The sequence below is a fragment of the Bubalus bubalis genome, chromosome 2 (assembly GCF_019923935.1).
Source record: "Bubalus bubalis isolate 160015118507 breed Murrah chromosome 2, NDDB_SH_1, whole genome shotgun sequence".
Classification (NCBI taxonomy): domain Eukaryota; kingdom Metazoa; phylum Chordata; class Mammalia; order Artiodactyla; family Bovidae; genus Bubalus; species Bubalus bubalis.
The window spans coordinates 142,908,008-142,926,342 of NC_059158.1; positions in this window are offsets into that span (position 1 = coordinate 142,908,008).

Below are 18,335 nucleotides of genomic sequence, written 5' to 3' on the forward strand. Positions count from 1 at the left end.
TTTGGAACCGTACTGACAGGCCAGCCTCCTCCCGCCGACACCTTGCGCGTTTCTGAAGGCTCAGCCAAAGTACTTCTATTGTCTACTTCTGGCCTTGCTCATCTACCTCCCTAAATAAACTGGACTGAATACCAGTGATCCTTAGCCTGGAGGTAACATTTTCGGTTAACCAACCCTGGCCAAACACGATGACCTTAATTTAAAACAAACAAAACAAAACGTAATCGCATTGGGTGGGATTTTGATGGCTGCTGATGAAAAAGATGCCCCTGAAACTTTAGGAGCATCTTTAGCTCCTAAACTGGTAGTGCGAAGAAGCTGATTCCCACTCTTGACTTGGTTATTTTGAGTTAATGAATGGTTTTTCCATGAGTTCGTTCTAAAAAACAAAACAAAACAAAATTAGTGGCCCTACTGGCAAAAGCATAGAGCATAAGGATATGGATAAGCGGAATTGAATTGAGATTCCAGAATAAATGAACAGACTAAAAGAGAAGTTACTTGGACAACTGGATATCCATATATAAAAGAATGAATTTGGATTACTAACTCATAACATTTGAAAAGTTAAAATGAATCAAAGGCCTAAATGTAAGAGCTGAAACCTTAAAATACTCTGGAGAAAACATAAGTATAAATCTTCTTGACTTTGGATCAGGCACAAGCAACCAAAGAAAAATAAATAATATGGACCTCATCAAAAGACAATCTAAGGAATAGGATAAAATATTTGCAAATAATATATCTCATAAAGGTCTAATATTTAGAATACATAAAGAACTATTATAATTCAACAATTAAAAGACAATCTAATTTAAAAATGGACAAACCATCTGAATAGAAATTTCTGTAAAGCAGATATACGAATGGACACGAAAAGATGCTCAACATCATTTGCCATCATGGAAATCCAAATTAAAACCACAATGAAATAACGTTTCAGATCCTTTAGGATATATGTCTATAACCGAAAAAAAAATAAGTTCTGAAGAAATTGGAACTGTTGTACTGTACTTAATGGGAGCATAAAGTGCTTTGGAAAACACTTCATTTGAAAAACATTCCTGCCTTCCTCAAACTATTAGGTATAAAATTACCATGACCCAGTAATTCTAATAGATACACACTCAAGGAATTGAGGACTTATGTTCACACAAAAACGTACACAAATATGCACAGCACCCATATTCATAGCAGCAAAAAAAAAAACAACCCAAATGTACATCAGCTGACTAATGGATAACCAAAAGTGGTATAGCCATACAAAGAAAAGTTATTAGGCACAAAAGGGAAGGAATGAAGAGCTCATACAAGGTGGATGAAACTTGAAAACATTATGCTAAGTGAAAGAAGCCTGTTGCAAAGTATGATTCTGTTTATATGATGTATCCAGAATAGGTAAGTCTATAGATACAGAAAATAGATTAGCAGGCTACTGCTTCAGTGAATTCTACTAGGGCTGGAGAATTGAGGGGAAATGGGAGTGACTATTAAAGGGCAAAGTTTTTTTGCAGGGGGTGATCAAAGTGCTTTAAAATTGAGTGATGAGGGACTTCCCTGGAGGTCCAGTGGCTAAGAATTGGCCTTCTAATGCAGGGGACATGGGTTTGATCCCTGGCTGGGGAACTAAAATCCCACATGCTGTTGAGCAACCAAACTTGCGTGCTACAACCAAGACCCAATGCAGTCTAAATAAATAAAGTTTAAAATAAATAAAATTGAGTGATGATTGTATAGCTCTGTAAATATACTGGAAAACTACCAATTGTATAAATAGGTGAGCTGTATGATATGTTAATTGTATCTCTCAAACTATTACATAAAGCAAAAAATACAATGCTAATAAGTAAAGTATAGTGTATTATTGGAGAAAGCAATGGCACCCCACTCCAGTACTCTGGCCTGGAAAATCCCATGGATGGAGGAGTCTGGTAGGCTGCAGTCCATGGGGTCGCTAAGAGTTGGACATGACCGAGCAACTTCACTTTCACTTTTCACTTTCATGCATTGGAGAAGGAAATGGCAACCCACTTCAGTGTTCTTGCCTGGAGAATCCCAGGGACAGAGGAGCCTGGTGGGCTGCTGTCTATGGGGTCGCACAGAGTCGGACACGACTGAAGCGACTTAGCAGCAGCAGCAATGTATTATTAAGGGAGTATATAGGATTTTCATATCCAATAATGATTGACATGAAAAGCTTCCAAAATAAAAAACAGATTTTTATTTGAAAAATATATTTTTTAAATAAAGCTTTAAAATCTAAATTAAAATCCAGAGGGGAAGTGGAAATAGGCTAGTGCAGCAGTCTTAAAATGTTTTGATCATAGGACTCCTTTAAACTTTGAAATTGATTGAAGACTCTAAAGAGTTTTCCTTTGTGTGTTATATCTATTGATATTTACCATATTAAAGATTAAAACAGAAAATTTTAAACTATTAACTCATTGAAAAATAATAAATCCTTTATATATTAGCATAAATAACATATTTGTTTGAAAAATGACCATATTTTCCAAAAACAAAAAATAACTAGTGAGAAGAGTCACAATGTATTACATTTTTGCAAGTATCTTTAACTTCCTTAATGCCTGATTTGTAGAAGACAGCAGGATAGTTGTATATACTACTTCATTCAATTGTTACCATACTGGTTGTGGTTGGTTGAAATATGTAAAAAAAAAAGAAAAATCCAACCTCATACAGACATGTGACTGGGGGAAGGGAGAAGACTATATTAGTAGCTAAATGTAGTATTTTCTTCAATAGCACACCCAAACTTGACTAGTATAGTTTCTTAATTGAAATGTAGAATTTGAAACTGTATCAATGAACTTTTTGTACTCTGTTACAGTACAAATCCATTGGTTTACCTTACACTTCAGGAAGATCTTTTTTCCATGCATAATTTTGTAACATTATGGATTGGTCATTTAGAAAAACATTGATTTGCTGAGTTATACAGGTCTCCTAAATGTTGACACACTTCATTATACAGTATATAAAGAACATATTATTTTCACAGACATCAGAAGAAGTCTTTAAATACTGAGAAACTGTCAAATTCAGTGATGAATGCAGTTTTTCTAAAATGCTAATTTTTGTGTGAAAAGTCAAATATTGTCATTCTCAGTTGTTTTCTTTAAGTGTTAGGCTCATCTGTTCATTTTTTGAGAAAATCTCTGCTATATTTCCATTGGTTATTCCAACAATGAATAACCATTATTGACCTGTCATTCATTCTGACATAAAAATACTGTTCCTTTTTTTTTTAAACAGCTGAATAAGCTTATAACTCAATCTCTTGTGAGCTTTTTTCCCCCTACAGATAGCCACCTTATGGAACAGAAAAGACTGCTTTTCTTTGCATAAAATATTTTTAAACATTATTCAAGCATTCAGTTCAGTTCAGTCGCTCAGTCGTGTCCAACTCTTTGTGACCCCATGGACTGCAGCACGCCAGACCTCCCTGTTCATCACCAACTCCCAGAGTTTACTCAAACTCATGTCCATTGAGTCTGTGATGCCATCCAACCATCTCATCCTCTGTCGTCCACTTCTCCTCCTGCCCTCAATCTTTCCCAATATCAGGGTCTTTTCAAATGAGTCAGCTCTTTGCATCAGGTGGCCAAAGTATTGGAGTTTCAGCTTCAGCATCAGTCCTTCCAATGAATATTCAGGACTGATTTCCTTTAGGATGGACTGGTTGGCTCTCCTTGCAGTCCAAGGGACTCTCAAGAGTCTTCTCCGACACCACAGTTCAAAATCATCAATTCTTCGGCACTCAGCTTTCTTTATAGTCCAACTCTTACATCCATACATGACTACTGGAAAAACCATAGCCTTGACTAGACGAAGCTTTGTTGGCAAAGTAATGTTTCTGCTTTTTAATATGCTGTCTAGGTTGGTCATAACTTTTCTTCCAAGGAGTAAGCGTCTTTTTATTTCATGGCTGCAGTCACCATCTCAAGTATTAAAACTTAGCAAAATTAATGTTTGTTTCCTATTGCTGCTGTAAGAAATTCCCGCAAACTTCATGGCTTACAACAACACAGGTTTATTTATCTTATAGTTCTGAAAATCAGAAATCCTAAACTCAAGGTGTTGGTGAGTCAATATCTTCTGGAGGCTCTCGAGGAGAATTGTGGGGTGTTTTGTTTTGGCCATGATGAGGGATCTTAGTTCTCCTACTAGGGACTGAACCCATGCCTCATACAGTGGAAATGTGGAATCCTAGCCCTGAACCACCAGGGAAGTCCCAGGGAGAATTTATTTTCTTCTCCAACTTCTAGAGACCGCCTGCATTCTTTAGTTCATGGCTCCTTCCTCCATCTTCAGGGCCTAGCTGGATCTTTCACAACTCCCTTTCTCTCTCCCCTTCTCCCTCTCCCTCTCTCTGTCTCCTTAGCTTCTGTGATCACATCTCCTCTAACTCTGACCCTTTTGTCTCCTTCTTTTAACAACTCTTAACGATTGCATTGAACTACTCAGATAATCCAGGGTAGCCACCCTATCTCAAGATCCTTAATTTAAATCACATCAGCAAAATATTTTTTTGCCGAGTGAAATAACATATTCACAGGTTTCAGGGATTAGGAAGTAGGCATCTTTGGGATGCCATTAATTAGGCTACCATAATTAATTTACTGTTTCATCAATGACATTCTCAAGTGAAACTTTAAGTGATTCACAGTGAGGAATACAATGAATAGTAGTACAGTTGGTGTCACTGTCTTGATTCATGCTAAAATGCCAGCAGTTTTACAAACCATTGGTTTTGCACTATTAGTGCCTATGTCCACACAATGGAAAAAGGAATTAATGTCTTAATATTATTATGAAAATCATCTTGACCTTGCAGACCTCCGTAAAAGTCCCAGGTCCTCCAGTAGTCCAAAGACCATAGTTTGATCTAGAAAAAGGGAAGTAAAGGTTTTCCCTAGCCTAGACAAATGACAGGACATAAAGAAGCAAGCATTACAAGTTCTGTATAGTAGGAGCATGGTTTGGAAAGAAGGAGCTAGAGGAAAACACCAACAAGGAAAGCAAGGGCCCATAAGTCTAGTAAAGTAAGCCTGCTGCTGCTGCTGCTAAGTCGCCTCAGTCGTGTCCAACTCTGTGCAACCCCATAGATGGCAGCCCACCAGGCTCCCCCATCCCTGGGATTCTCCAGGCAAGAACAGTGGAGTGGTTTGCGATTTCCTTCTCCAAAAACTAAGCCTAGTAAACCATTTTAAGAAATTTGGACTTAATCCTGAAAGACATAAGGTTGGCAGTGAAGGGGTGTGGGAGGCATAAAGTGTTTCTAATCAGTGGAAGCAATAATACCGGCTTGCAGTGTGAAAAATAGACAATAATAAGAGGGAAATAAGGAAACTGAAGCAGTAGTCGAAAAGAAAAAAAGAGAATGACAGGAAATCAGATCAATGGTAGTAGAGATGAAAATGGATATGATACAACCAACAGGTTTTGGAAATTGATTAGATCCTTTTTTTTTTTTGGAGTACGCATGCTAAGTCACTTTAATCATGCCCAGTTCTTTGTGACCCCATGGACCCCATGCCAGCCTCCTCTGTCCATGGGATTTTCCAGGCAGGAATGCTAGAGTGGGTTGCCATTCCCTTCTCCAGAGTTATTGGAGTATAGCTGCTTTCCAATGTTGTGACAGTTTCTTCTGTACAGCAAAGTAAATCAACTCTACAAGTACATGTATCCCCCCTTTTTTGGACTTCCTTCCCATTTAGGTCACCACAGAGCATTGAGTAGAGTTCTCTGTGCTATAAAGTTGGTTTTCATTAGTTATCTATTTTATACATAGTAGTGTATATGTCGGAGAAGGCAATGGCACCCCACTTCAGTACTCTTGCCTGGAAAATCCCATGGACAGAGGAGCCTGGAAGGCTGCAGTCCATGGGGTCGCTGAGGGTCGGACACGACTGAGCGACTTCACTTTCAATTTTCACTTTCATGCATTGAAGAAGGACATGGCAACCCACTCCAGTGTTCTTGCCTGGAGAATCCCAGGGACCGGGGAGCCTGGTGGGCTGCCGTCTATGGGGTCGCACAGAGTCGGACACGACTGAAGCGACTTAGCAGTAGCAGTAGCAGTGTATATGTGTCAATCCCAGACTCCCAATCCATTCCACCACCACCACCCCTTTTCCCCTGGCATCCAAACGTTTGATCTCTACATCTGTGTCTCTATTTCTGCTTTACAAATAAGTTCATCTATACTATTTTTATTTATTAGATTCTTACTTGGGTAACTTGATGTGATGATGCATTTTGAGATTTGATAGAAAACCTTTGAGAAGAGGAACAGATTTAAAAAGAAAAAAAATGATAAGATTTAAATGTAAGTATGAAGTGCACAGAGTTACTCAGGAAAACATGTCTAGCAGGCAACTGATGCAATTTGGAGCACTGAGAGAAACCCAGGCTGAAGATAAGAGATTTGGAAATCACTGGCATATAAATGTTGATGATGATGATCATTCTTAACATTTATTTACCTGCAGACACTCTTCCAAGTACTATATGTTTGTTATTTCACTTAATCCTATAAGGTAAGTGATAATACTATCCTCATCTTATATTAATAGATGCAAAAACAGAGGCAAGAGAGATTGAATTCACACAAATAAGTGACGTGTCAGTATTTGAACACAGGAGACACTTACTCCAGTTCCTTCAGTGGTTTATATCAGGTAGAGAGGGCAGGAGAAATACTACCTGTAGGATGCCCATTGAAGTCACCTGTGGAGGTTTTCAAATTAAGCAAACCTCCTAGATTCAGATGAATGCCCTTAGGAGTTAGTTCCTTTCTTCCTCACTCCTCAGCTTGAGAACCACAGACAAGGTAATCCACAGTTATTGCCAGGAGGCCTTAGGTGTGTTATGACAATAATAGAGTGTCTTAAGATTTCAGAGGTGAGAAATTCTTGGTTATAACAAGGAGTAGGGTGTGGCCTTGGAAGTGAGTGGCTAAAGTGTTCTGAGAAATGAAGGGATAGAGGAATATAAGATTAGGGTGTTATAACATAAAATGAGTTATAACATAAAAATTAAAGCCACTCTAGAGGACAGTGGGCTTTCTAGGTGGCGCTAGGGGTAAAGAACACGCCTGATAGTGCAGGAGAGGAAAGTGACAAGGGTTCGATACCTGAGTCGGGAAGATCTCCTGGAGTAGGAAATGGCATCCAACTCCAGTACTCTTGCCTGGAGAAACCCTTGGACAGAGAAACCTAGAAGTCTGCTGTCCATAGGGTCGCAAAGAGTCAGACACGACTGAAGCAACTTAACACTAGAAGATAGCAGGGTTTGGGGAAGCCAGTGAACCAGTGACCAAGTTTAGTTTAAAGGGGAAGAACAAGTTTTTAAACTAAAGAATGCTGGTCTGAAAGTACTATTGGAAAGACTGGGAAACAGGAAGAACTTTGACCAATCTTTTAGTGTTTCTCAAACAAGATTCTTGAAGAAATTAAAATGAAACATTACCTGCGAATCTATTCTGCACCCATGCCCTGGGCCTTTCTTTGTTGTCACCAGCTCTCCTTCCCTACTCCAAAAAAGAATCACAACAGTGTTTTCCTACACTAGCAGGATACTCTGGATGAAGCAGAATTCCACAGCTATGTTAATTAATGGACAAACCAGCCAAGAATAAATTCCTGAGGTGAGGGATAAACAACTTCTTTGCCATTTGAGGGAATTAAGCCCTATCGGTGGAAGCCATTGGTAGTTGGAACATTTTTAAGGGCTGAAAAAGGCATAAAAAGTAAAAGTAAGAAATATTGGGAAAATGGCCTTTGTTAAAAGGTGGTACCTTTTGCCTCAGGTGCGAAAGCAAAGTAACACAAAGTGGAAGGATTTCCCATCCATTGGCAGATCAACAGGCTTATAACTTCAACTATTCCTGTTTTTCTAATAATTTCCCTATTATCTCTGAAGATGAGGCTTTTTCAATAAAACTATATGTTTGATATGAATAAAAACAGTGCCTAAAATTAGAAACTGGTGAAATCTGTAATCACCACACTCATTTTCTCACTGGGGAAAGAAGTCAGAAGATAGAGAACTTTCTCTTTTTTTAAGAAAAGGAAGAAAGAAAAAGAAAAATTGAGTCAAAGGGGAAAGAAACATAGAATGAAAATTTTGACTTCTTTTCCACTTGGTTTTTAGTGTCAAAATATGACTTAGATGCTCTTTGGAGTGATTTTTGGACCTAGCCTATTTTCTGTTTCTGATTTCAAAATTTTAAGTATATTGTATTTATTACAATAAATCCATTTTTAAAAGCCTGTTAAATATTGACTAATGTCACAGTAAATTTTTTTTGGAAATCAAAAGGAAAATAGCCTCCTCAGATAAAAACAGATGAACTTAACAAGGGGAAGCATTTCTAAACAAAATATTTTACTTAAGTCATTATATCTCATAAAAATTACAAAGTTGGGACATAGTGTCAGTAACATGTCTTATATTTTCCTCTTTAAAAAATTAGTTCAACCTAAACTGTGTGAAATTAATGATCTAACAATTAGTAAAGAATTATTTAAAGGACAATAATTTGATTGTACCCAGCAAATGGAACATATTCTAGAGACAAAAAACACAAATCTTAAATGAATTTAGTATTAACAACAGTGTTAGCAATGTTATTCTGAAACAGTGCTGTGCTTAGTCACTCAGTTGTGTCCAACTCTTTGCAACCTCAGGGACTGTAGCCTGCCAAGCTCCTCTGTCCATGGGGATTCTCCAGGGAAGAATACTGGAGTGGATTGCCATGCCCTCCTCCAGGAAATCTCCCCAACCCAGGAATCAACTCAGGTCTCCTGCATTGCAAGCAGATTTTTTTTACCATCTGAGCCACCATGGGAAGCCCAAGAATACTGGAGTGGATGCCTATCCCTTCTCTAGGGGAACTTCACAACCCAGGAATCAAACCGGGGTCTCCTGCATTGCAGGTAGATTCTTCACCAGCTGAGCTACCAGGGAAGCCTTATTCTGAAACTATTATGTATCAGATATAAAGTATATAACTATTTTGTTATCTTTTTAATGTCTGTAAAATCAGATGCCTGCCTTTTTATTCCTAATATTGTTTGTTTATACTTTCTCTATTTTTCTTGAACAGTCTCATCAGAGTTGTATTAATTTTATCAATCATTTCAAAAACCAACTTTTTAATTTCTTGATTCTCTATGTTGTATGTTTTTTGCTATTTTATTTCTGCTTTTATCCTATTTCTTTCCTTCTGCTTCCTTTGGGTTTAATCTGTTCTTCTTTTTCTAGCTTCTTGAAGTTAATACTGAGATCACTGATTTTTAACTTTTTATTCTTTATCATCTATAAAGGTTTCATTCTATATATAGCTTCAGCTTTTTCCCACAAAATTTGATGTATAATTTTCATATTTTCATTATTATTTAACTAAAAATATTTTATAATGTTCACTGGGATTTCTTAACTCATTGATTATTTAGAAGTTTATTCCTTAATTTCAAAATGTATGGTAATTTTCTATTATCTTTTTGTTATTAATATCTATCTCAAAGAATATCTCTTTTAATCTCAGAGAATATTCTGTACACAACTTCTGTGCTTTGCAATTTGTTGAGACTTGCTTTAAGTCCTAGCATATGGTTAGTTTTGATAAGTGATACCCTGGAGAAGGAAATGGCAACCCATTCCAGTATTCTTGCCTGGAGAATCCCATGGACATAGGAGCCTGGAAGGCTGCAGTCCATGGGGTCACAAGAGTTGGACACAACTTAGCGACTAAACCACCACCACCACCACACATATCCTTGGATTAAAACGTTTTCTTCAGTTGAACTCTAGTTTTTGACCCCTCATCCCCAAAGCTCTGTTTAGCTTCCCCATCTCTCAGCCACTGCTTTATGTTCACTTTCTCGTTCCCATAGTCATCACCTTTGGGTTAACAAATTCTACAAAGTGAGAAATGGCACCAAAGTAGGAGCTCACTTCTCTGGACTTCTCTCTTCTCTGACAGCTTTTCCCTGAAAATCCTCACTGCCTAGGTAAGCCTCAGATGCCTTTTTTTTTCATTCTTTTTTTTTTTTTTGCTTTGGTGTCTTTGCTGAAAAGTAAGTTAACTGATAAGTGTCGGACTTTATGATATCTTAAAAGCAGATAATTTAAGTCCTTGAACTTTGTTCTTCATTTTATTTTATGATTTTTTAAAAAGTTTTATTGGAGTATAGTTGATTTACAGTGTTGTGTTAGTTTCTGCTGTACAGAAAAGTCAATCAGTTACACATATATGTGTGTGTATATATATATATATATATATATATCTGTCTCCACCCTTTTTTTAGATTCTTTTCCCATATAGGTCATTACAAAGTATTGAATAGAGTTCCCTGTATACAGCAGGTCGTTATTAGTTATCTAGTTGATATATATCATAGTATGTATATGTCAATCCCAGTCTCCCAATTGATCCCTCTGCCCCTAGGGTCTTAACTTTGGGGGCCCAACATTTTATGAGCAGAAAATAGGCTGACAAAGCAGAGCAAACTACCCCAAAATACATGCAATGTCCACTTCACATATGACCAAGAAGAATAACCAAAAAACCTCCCAGAATGCATCAACAAGAAGCCTGGAGAGCAATGGACAAGGGAGTCCCTCCCAAGGACTAGAATTAGACCTAAACAGGACCATATTCCCCACCACAAGGATCTGGGGTCCTTGGACAAATGACTACTGTATATTTCCCATCCTTCCCCACTTGCCAAATGGAATCTTTATTATATTATGTATACCCAGTACCCAGTCCTTGCTACACCTTGGCATTCTGAGTATGTGGGTGCGGATACCTTGCCCCTTTAGTTCATAAGTCTCTAGACCAAAAGAGACCTATGTCAATCAATGAGGGATAAGATTAAAAACAATATGCCACACCCTTAGAATTATATGCCATCATTTTTAAAAATGAGATTAATCTGTAGAGACTGACATGGGAAAAATGTCCAAGCTATACTTAGTGTTAAAAAAAACATTGTATGTTTATTACGATTTCCATTTCTATGAAGAAAAAAAAAACTGCTATACTACTGCTAACTGTAGTACAATTACTAATAACAGCAAACACCATTTATAAGACAATGCTGTATGCAAAATATAAATTATTTCATTTAATCTTCAGAACAACCATATGAAATAACACTATTTGAAGATGAGCAAAATGGGGGACAAATAGGTTATGTAACTTACCCAAGAATTCATAGACAAAAAGCTGGAATTTGAACCCTGGCAGTCTGACTAAGCCACTATGCCAGGTCACCTAATGTTTGTATGTAAGCTTATACATACACAGTTTGTAATCATATACATCAAACTCTAAACAATAGTTTTTTTATCAAAGAGGGATTACAGTGACTTTCAAATTCTGTAACTTTTGAGGGGTAATATTTAGATTGTTTTTTACACCATGGATATACTACTTTTGTAAACAAAATTATTTAGTTCCTGCCATAAGCCAGGAAATGGCAACCCACTCCAGTATTCTTGACTGGAAAATCCCATGGACGGAGGAGCCTGGTGAGCTACAGTGCATGGGGTCACAAAGAGTCAGACATGACTGAGCCACCAACACTATGAGCCAGGTACCAGGGAGAGCAGTATTTTAGTAATAGGGTAGTTAGCTACTAACAAATAACTCAAAGATCTCAATGTCTTAACAAAATTAAGCTTTCTTTTTCACTTGCATCACAGCCTGAATTGGGTGCTCAGCAGGCAGCTTTTCATATTTTGATTCAGAATTCTGCCTCCAATCAACATGTGGTGGCACCATCTTCTCAAGCAGAGACCTGCAAATATTTTCTGTAAAGGGACAGATAGCAAATATTTTAGGTTTTGTGGGACATATTGTCATAACTACTCAATGATCCCATTGTGTCATGAAAGCAACTATAGACAATATGTAAAGAAATGGGCATGTTCCAGGGGGGCTTCCCTGGTGGCTCAGTGGTAAAGAACCAATGCAGAAGATTCGAGTTTGATCCCTAGATCAGAAAGATCCCCTGGAGAAGGAAATGGCAACCCAATCCAGTATTCTTGCCTGGGAAATCCCATGGACAGAGGAGCCTGGTTGGCTACAGTCCATGGGGTCACAAAAGAGTCAGACACAACTTAGCAACTAAACAACAATGTTCCAATAAACCTTTATTAACAAAAATATATAGTAGGCTAAATTGGGCTTCCCTGGTGGCTCAGAGGTTAAAGCATCTGCCCCCAATGCGGGAGACCTGGGATCAATCCCTGGGTTTGACCTATGGGCCATAGTTTACCAATCCCTGTTCCACAGTCTTCTCAGAGTCCTAAATTGAATGCTCTCTGCTTTCAAATGGTCAAGAGAAAGAATGAGGAAGGCCTAGAAATGGGACATGATTTCAACCCATATCCTCTTGGCCAGAATCCACTCACATGGCCTCAGCCAAATGAGTCTAGGGTATGTAGTTTTCTTGTGACTCAATGCAAGGAAAAGCCATTGCTCATCTGCAAGCAAGGATGTGGCACTGTCAGCTCTTTTTGTCACCGTATATTGTTTACTATTTTTTCTTTGTATAGATAATGCTTTCTGCAAGAGGACACCTGAAAGTCCCCCTCCATGCCCGCCCCCCACCCCGCCTCCCGCCCCAGTAAATACATCCAGCTCAAAGTCCAAGCTCTCCAGGTGTTGTTCAGTTTTCTTCATCAGGCTCAGGTATGACTCTTTATGGTCCAATGACCTATGAACTAAAAAGACAAGTCATCTTCCCAGACACACCCACTGGTAACTCAAGGAAGACTGAAGACTGTAAAAACATTCTTAATCAGAACAAGGAAAAACTGAAGACACACAGTATTCACTGGGCCACAGCAATTCTGAAATCCCACTGGGTAAACACATGAAGGTCTCCTTCTCTGGGGGTGGGTCAACCCCCGTGTGGTTCTGATAACCTCACAACAGCCTGCTACCCCACAAGGATGCCCTCATGTCCCTCAAACTCTAATATCCTGCACTGGGTAGTCATCCACAGGGAAGTCTCCCTCCCCTGCCCAAGTTCTGACATCTTTTTTTTTTTTAGTATTTATTTGACTGGGCCGGGTCTTAGTTGCAGCATGTAGGAAATACTTCGCTGACCAAAGATCGAACCTGAGACCCCTGCATTGGGAGTGTGGAGTCTTAGCCACTGGACCACCAGGGAAGTCCCAAGTTCTGAAATCCCTTTCTTTTTTTTTTTTTTTTTTTTGATATGATCTGACATCCCTTTCTAACCCTCCCCTCTATAGGACACCCTTCTCACCCCAGGCTCTTCACTCCTATTCAAGTAACACCAGGACATTAGTTAATGACTCTACCTAATGACATAGTTCCAGAAGGAAAAGAGAGAAAAAAGAAGAGAAAGTGAAGGGAAAAGAGGAAGAGGAAAAGAAAAAGCTCAAAGACTTTTCTTATCTCTTACTATGGAAGTCTAGAAGTAGCCAGAGCTTTTACTTGCAAGGCTCTAAATTTTTGCCTCTGTTTTCTTCTATTTCCTACAATCCCATGAAAGAATTCTTTCCTGATCTCATCTCTTTCTTATAATATCTTGACACACACCACTAAAAATAACCTCTATTAAATTTCTGTTTTCTATTTTGGTCACCCAGGACTGGATAGACACATGGTCTGCTGCTCAAGTAACCTCAGGCAACAGTGTTGCAAAATGTATTGCTGCTGCATCTCAAGGCTAACCATCTTTTCAGCCACTCATACTAAGTTTGTTGCAACCCACCTGCTCTGTAAATGCCACATAGGTTTTTGGAGGTTTTTTTGTTTGTTTTGCAGTAGTGTTCCACTTCCAGCAGTGAACAAAACAAAGTCTGCCCAGTACTTCCCTGGCACTCCAGTAGTTAAGACTCTGCACTTCCACTGCAGGGGGTGTGGCTCCCATCCCTGGTCAGGAGACAGTAAGTTCCTGCATGCCACATGGCATGGCCAGACAACAAAACAATAAAGTGTCTTCTCTCCCTGAGCTTACATTCTACAGTATGTTTTTGTTTTGTTTTGTTTTAATTTTATTTACTTACTTATTTTTGGCTTTGCTGGGTCTTCGTTGCTGCATGGGCTTTTCTTTACTTGTGGCAAGTGGGGGCTAGTCTCTTGTGGAGCACTGGCTCTAGGGCACAAGGGCTTTAGTAGTTGCAGATCCCAGGTTCTAGAGAACAGGTTCAGTAGTTGTGGTGCTTGGGCTTAGTCACACCATGGCATGTGAGATCTATCATGGATCAGGGACTGAACCCGTGCCTCCTGCATTGGCAGGTGGATTCTTTACCACTGAGCCACCAGAGAAGCAGGGGTTTAGTAGCAGTCATGTCTGGCACCCCACTGACTATAGCCTAGCCTACCAGGCTCCTTCCCAGGCAAGAATAAAGTATGGTTTTATTTTGGGAAGGACATGCTTGTTTTAAAATATGCTCCAGATTTGTTTATTTGTGTGTTTTTTGTTTGTTTTAGGATTCCTTTTAATCAGGTATAGTAAGATGTTGTTCAGTCGCTCAGTCCTGTCCAACTCTTTGCAACATGCAGACGAAAATGACTGTCATAAAGGAAGAAGTTTGTATACTCATAGATCCCTAGAAGCAGGAGACATGGCACACCACACAGGACCACATCCGTGAGGCACGGGAGTGAGGGGAAAGCATGGGCAAAAGACCTTATTGTGGTTTTCACAGGAAGGAAAGGGTAAGGCAGGGTAAGCAGGCTGAGCAGGTCTCGGATTGGACAGTTTGATTTTGGTAGAGAACTGCAGGGGTGGTCCCTAGGTGTCTGTGTCCCATATCTGGCCCGGGAGTGATTTAAGGCAGGATGGTAGCATGCTGAACTGCAACAGCCTGATGAAAGGAGATGGGTGGGGGTGTGGACTCAGGATTGACTGGCTTGTATGTTCCCAAGCAAGTCCTTTACTATCTCTAGGAATTAAACAGGGAGGGACAGCCCTCCCTTGGTCCTTAAGGTCATCATAAAATTTGGACTATCTAAAAAAGTGATTAATGCAATCACTGACTAGAAGAGAATCCTATGCCCTTCCTAGTTCATTTCACTTGGAACATACCTATCTATTTAGTAGAACTCTAATAGTATTTCAGTTAGTCACCTCATCTCTTGCCCAAATATCCAGATTCAAAAATCTCATACATCATCCAGATTCAAAAATCATTAAGATTTTGCACAGTTCCTGCCTCTCTCTCACTATCCCTTCTCCAGGGGATCTTTCTGAACCAGGAATCAAACAGGGGTCTCCTGTGTTGCAGGTGGAAATTTTTACCAGCTGAGCTACCAGGGAAGCCCCCTACTGCTTCTAGGAAACTTTAAGTAAGGTTTAGGTATAAAAGTCATCTGAACAGTTTTATTATTTTGCATTTGGGGTTTGAATTGGAGAAGGACTATAATTAAAAACTTATCAGAGGAGACAATATGAACATAAGTCATATCAGTAACTATTAATCTCTGTAAGCCAAATAAAACAGTGAAAGTGAAGTTTCTCAGTTGTGTCCGCCTCTTTGCGACCCCATGGTCTGTAGCCTACCAGGCTCCTCTGTCCATGGGATTTTCAAGGCAAGAGTACTGGAGTGGGTTGCTATTTCCTTCTCCAGGGGATCTTCCTGACCCAGGGATCAAACCCGGGTCTCCTGAGTTGTAGGCAGATGCTTTTACCATCTGAAACAGAGGCCCTGTTCAATTTAAGATAATTTTTAATACTTTTATTCTGGAGCTAGGCAAGAGTATACTAACATCTTTACTCAGAAAATATTTCACACACACACAAATAAGTAGAATCTTATTGGAATCTTGGGCAAGCAAGGGGTTTCTGAAGAATATTCTCACTGGATCTCTCCCCAAGTCATGCACTATGTTTTGTAATATTTGTTTGGATTAATCTAGGTTATGGATTAATCCAGAGGCATAACTTTAGGATTTATTAATACTTTGTTTATACCTGTAGCTCTCCCTCACAACTTGACTTAGTTCATTTGTATATTTACATGGGAGTTTCCTATTTCCTTTCAAGGAAGGGGAGAGAAAAAGTCATGCCTCCAGAACCCTTTAGATTTCTCAGGAGATGGTGAAATTCCAGACAAGCCTTAAACAGTAAGTCCTCTATTTAGATTTCCATTCTATCACACATTCGTGTACTTATTCATTCCTATACTTGTGAATCCATTTTAAACTGATTCTTTTCTTTATTCTAAATCTATATGCCTGGAGTTAGCCAAACTGAAGAGTTTAGAGCCTTCTGTCCTGTGTAGAGAGTACTCAGTCCTCCACAAGACTGCCCTCACTTCAGATACTAGCTGCAAGTTGAGGGGGTTCCCAAAACCACCCTCAGATAATTCACTAGAAGGACTCACAGAATTTACTGACAGCTGTTATACTCCTGGTTACATTTATATACAGCCAAAGTATATGGGCCAAACTAAGATCATGGCATCCGGTCCCATCACTTCATGGCAAATAGATGGGGAAGCAGTGGAAACAGTGGCTGACTTTATTTTTCTGGGCTCCAAAATCACTGCAGATGGTGATTGCAGCCATTAAATTAAAAGACGCTTATTCCTTGGAAGAAAAGTTATGACCAACCTAGACAGCATATTAAAAACCTTGGACATTACTTTGCTAACAAAGCTCCATCTAGTCAAAGCTAAGCTTTTTCCAGTGGTCACGTATGGATGTGAGAGTTGGACTATAACGAAAGCTGAGCACTGAAGAATTGATGCTTTTGAACTGTGGTGTTGGAGAAGACTCTTGAGAGTCCCTTGGACTGCAAGGAGATCCAACCAGTCCATCCTAAAGGAGAACAGTCCTGGGTGTTCATTGGAAGGACTGATGTTGAAGCTGAAACTCCAATACTTTGGCCACCTGATGCGAAGAGCTGACTCATTTGAAAAGACCCTGATGCTGGGAAAGATTGAGGGCAGGAGGAGAAGGCGACAGCGGAGGATGAGATGCTTGGATGGTATCACCGACTCAATCCACATGAGTTTGAGTAAACTCTGGGAGTTGGTGATGGACAGGGAGGCCTGGTGTGCTGCAGTCCGTGGGGTTGCAATCTCCCTTAGTTCCTCAACCAGGGATTAAACCCACACCCTCAGCAGTGAAAGCACAGAGTCCTAACCACTGGACCACCAGGGAATTCACTCAGTTTTTCTTTCATTGTATACATTTTCTCCCCTTTGATGGTGATTTTCCTGATTGCATACTAATGACAGATTTTTACCACCTATTAATCTATAATAGTTTTCAGAGAAAGGGTAGACAGCTATAGATACAGAAATACAAATTAACCATCATAAAAGCTATCTACCTTTCTTTTGCAGGGAAGGAAAAGGCTTTTTTTCATTCATACAGAAAAGTAAACCAGTAGTCATAGTTCAACCTCAGCCATGGGTTGAAAGGAAACACAGAACACAATACTCACCAGTTGGTATAGCAGTTCCAAACCTCAAAAAAACTTTCTGTTCACAGACACATACATTAATTTTACTTCTTTAATTCATAATACCTACAAACAAAAAAACAATAGACTGTCAAACCAAACAAATAGACAAACAAACAAGAACTTAAAAAAAAAAAAAAAACTCGAAAAACATAAAAAGCAAGATACTTTGACTTCTGCTACCCAATCATGACCAGGTTCCCTCTGGCTGTCTACCATCTGGCGTAGACCAAATGATTATATCATAAACAACTAAATGCCAGATGCAATGTTTCTGCCACCAGTTGTATACAAATCAAAACCAGAACTACATCCAGACTTTACCACTAACTAGAAACATAGAACCAGAAACCCAGATTTAGTCCAAGTAAACTCTATTGTCACATGAGAGTGAACTCAGGAGTCATCAAGATTATGTCTAGTGAAAATAGCCCACTGGTTCCCTTCTCTGGCAAGGCAGTGTACTCAGATCTTATAGGTAAATCCACCTGGAATTCTCAGTGGAATCTGAAACTGCCAAAAGAAGACTAAGAGAGAAAGTAATTTAGAAAAAAAAATTTTTACTTGCCAAGGAAGTTATTAAGGGGGCCAGTATTTAAAAGGCTGGCTCACCACAAAACAAACCAGAATAAATGAACAAACATGTATTAAAAGGAAAATACCCAAAAAGTTGCCAAGTTTATCAAGTTAACAATCTGTAAATAGAGGAAAAATAACTATTTTCTCACACGATTATCTGTAAAGCTTCCCCCCATATCTTGCAATGAGATAGTCTCATTGCAAAAGTCAAAAACAGAACTGTTTTTGTTTGAGAGTCAGTAATTTATAGGACAGCTCAAGGTTTCATTT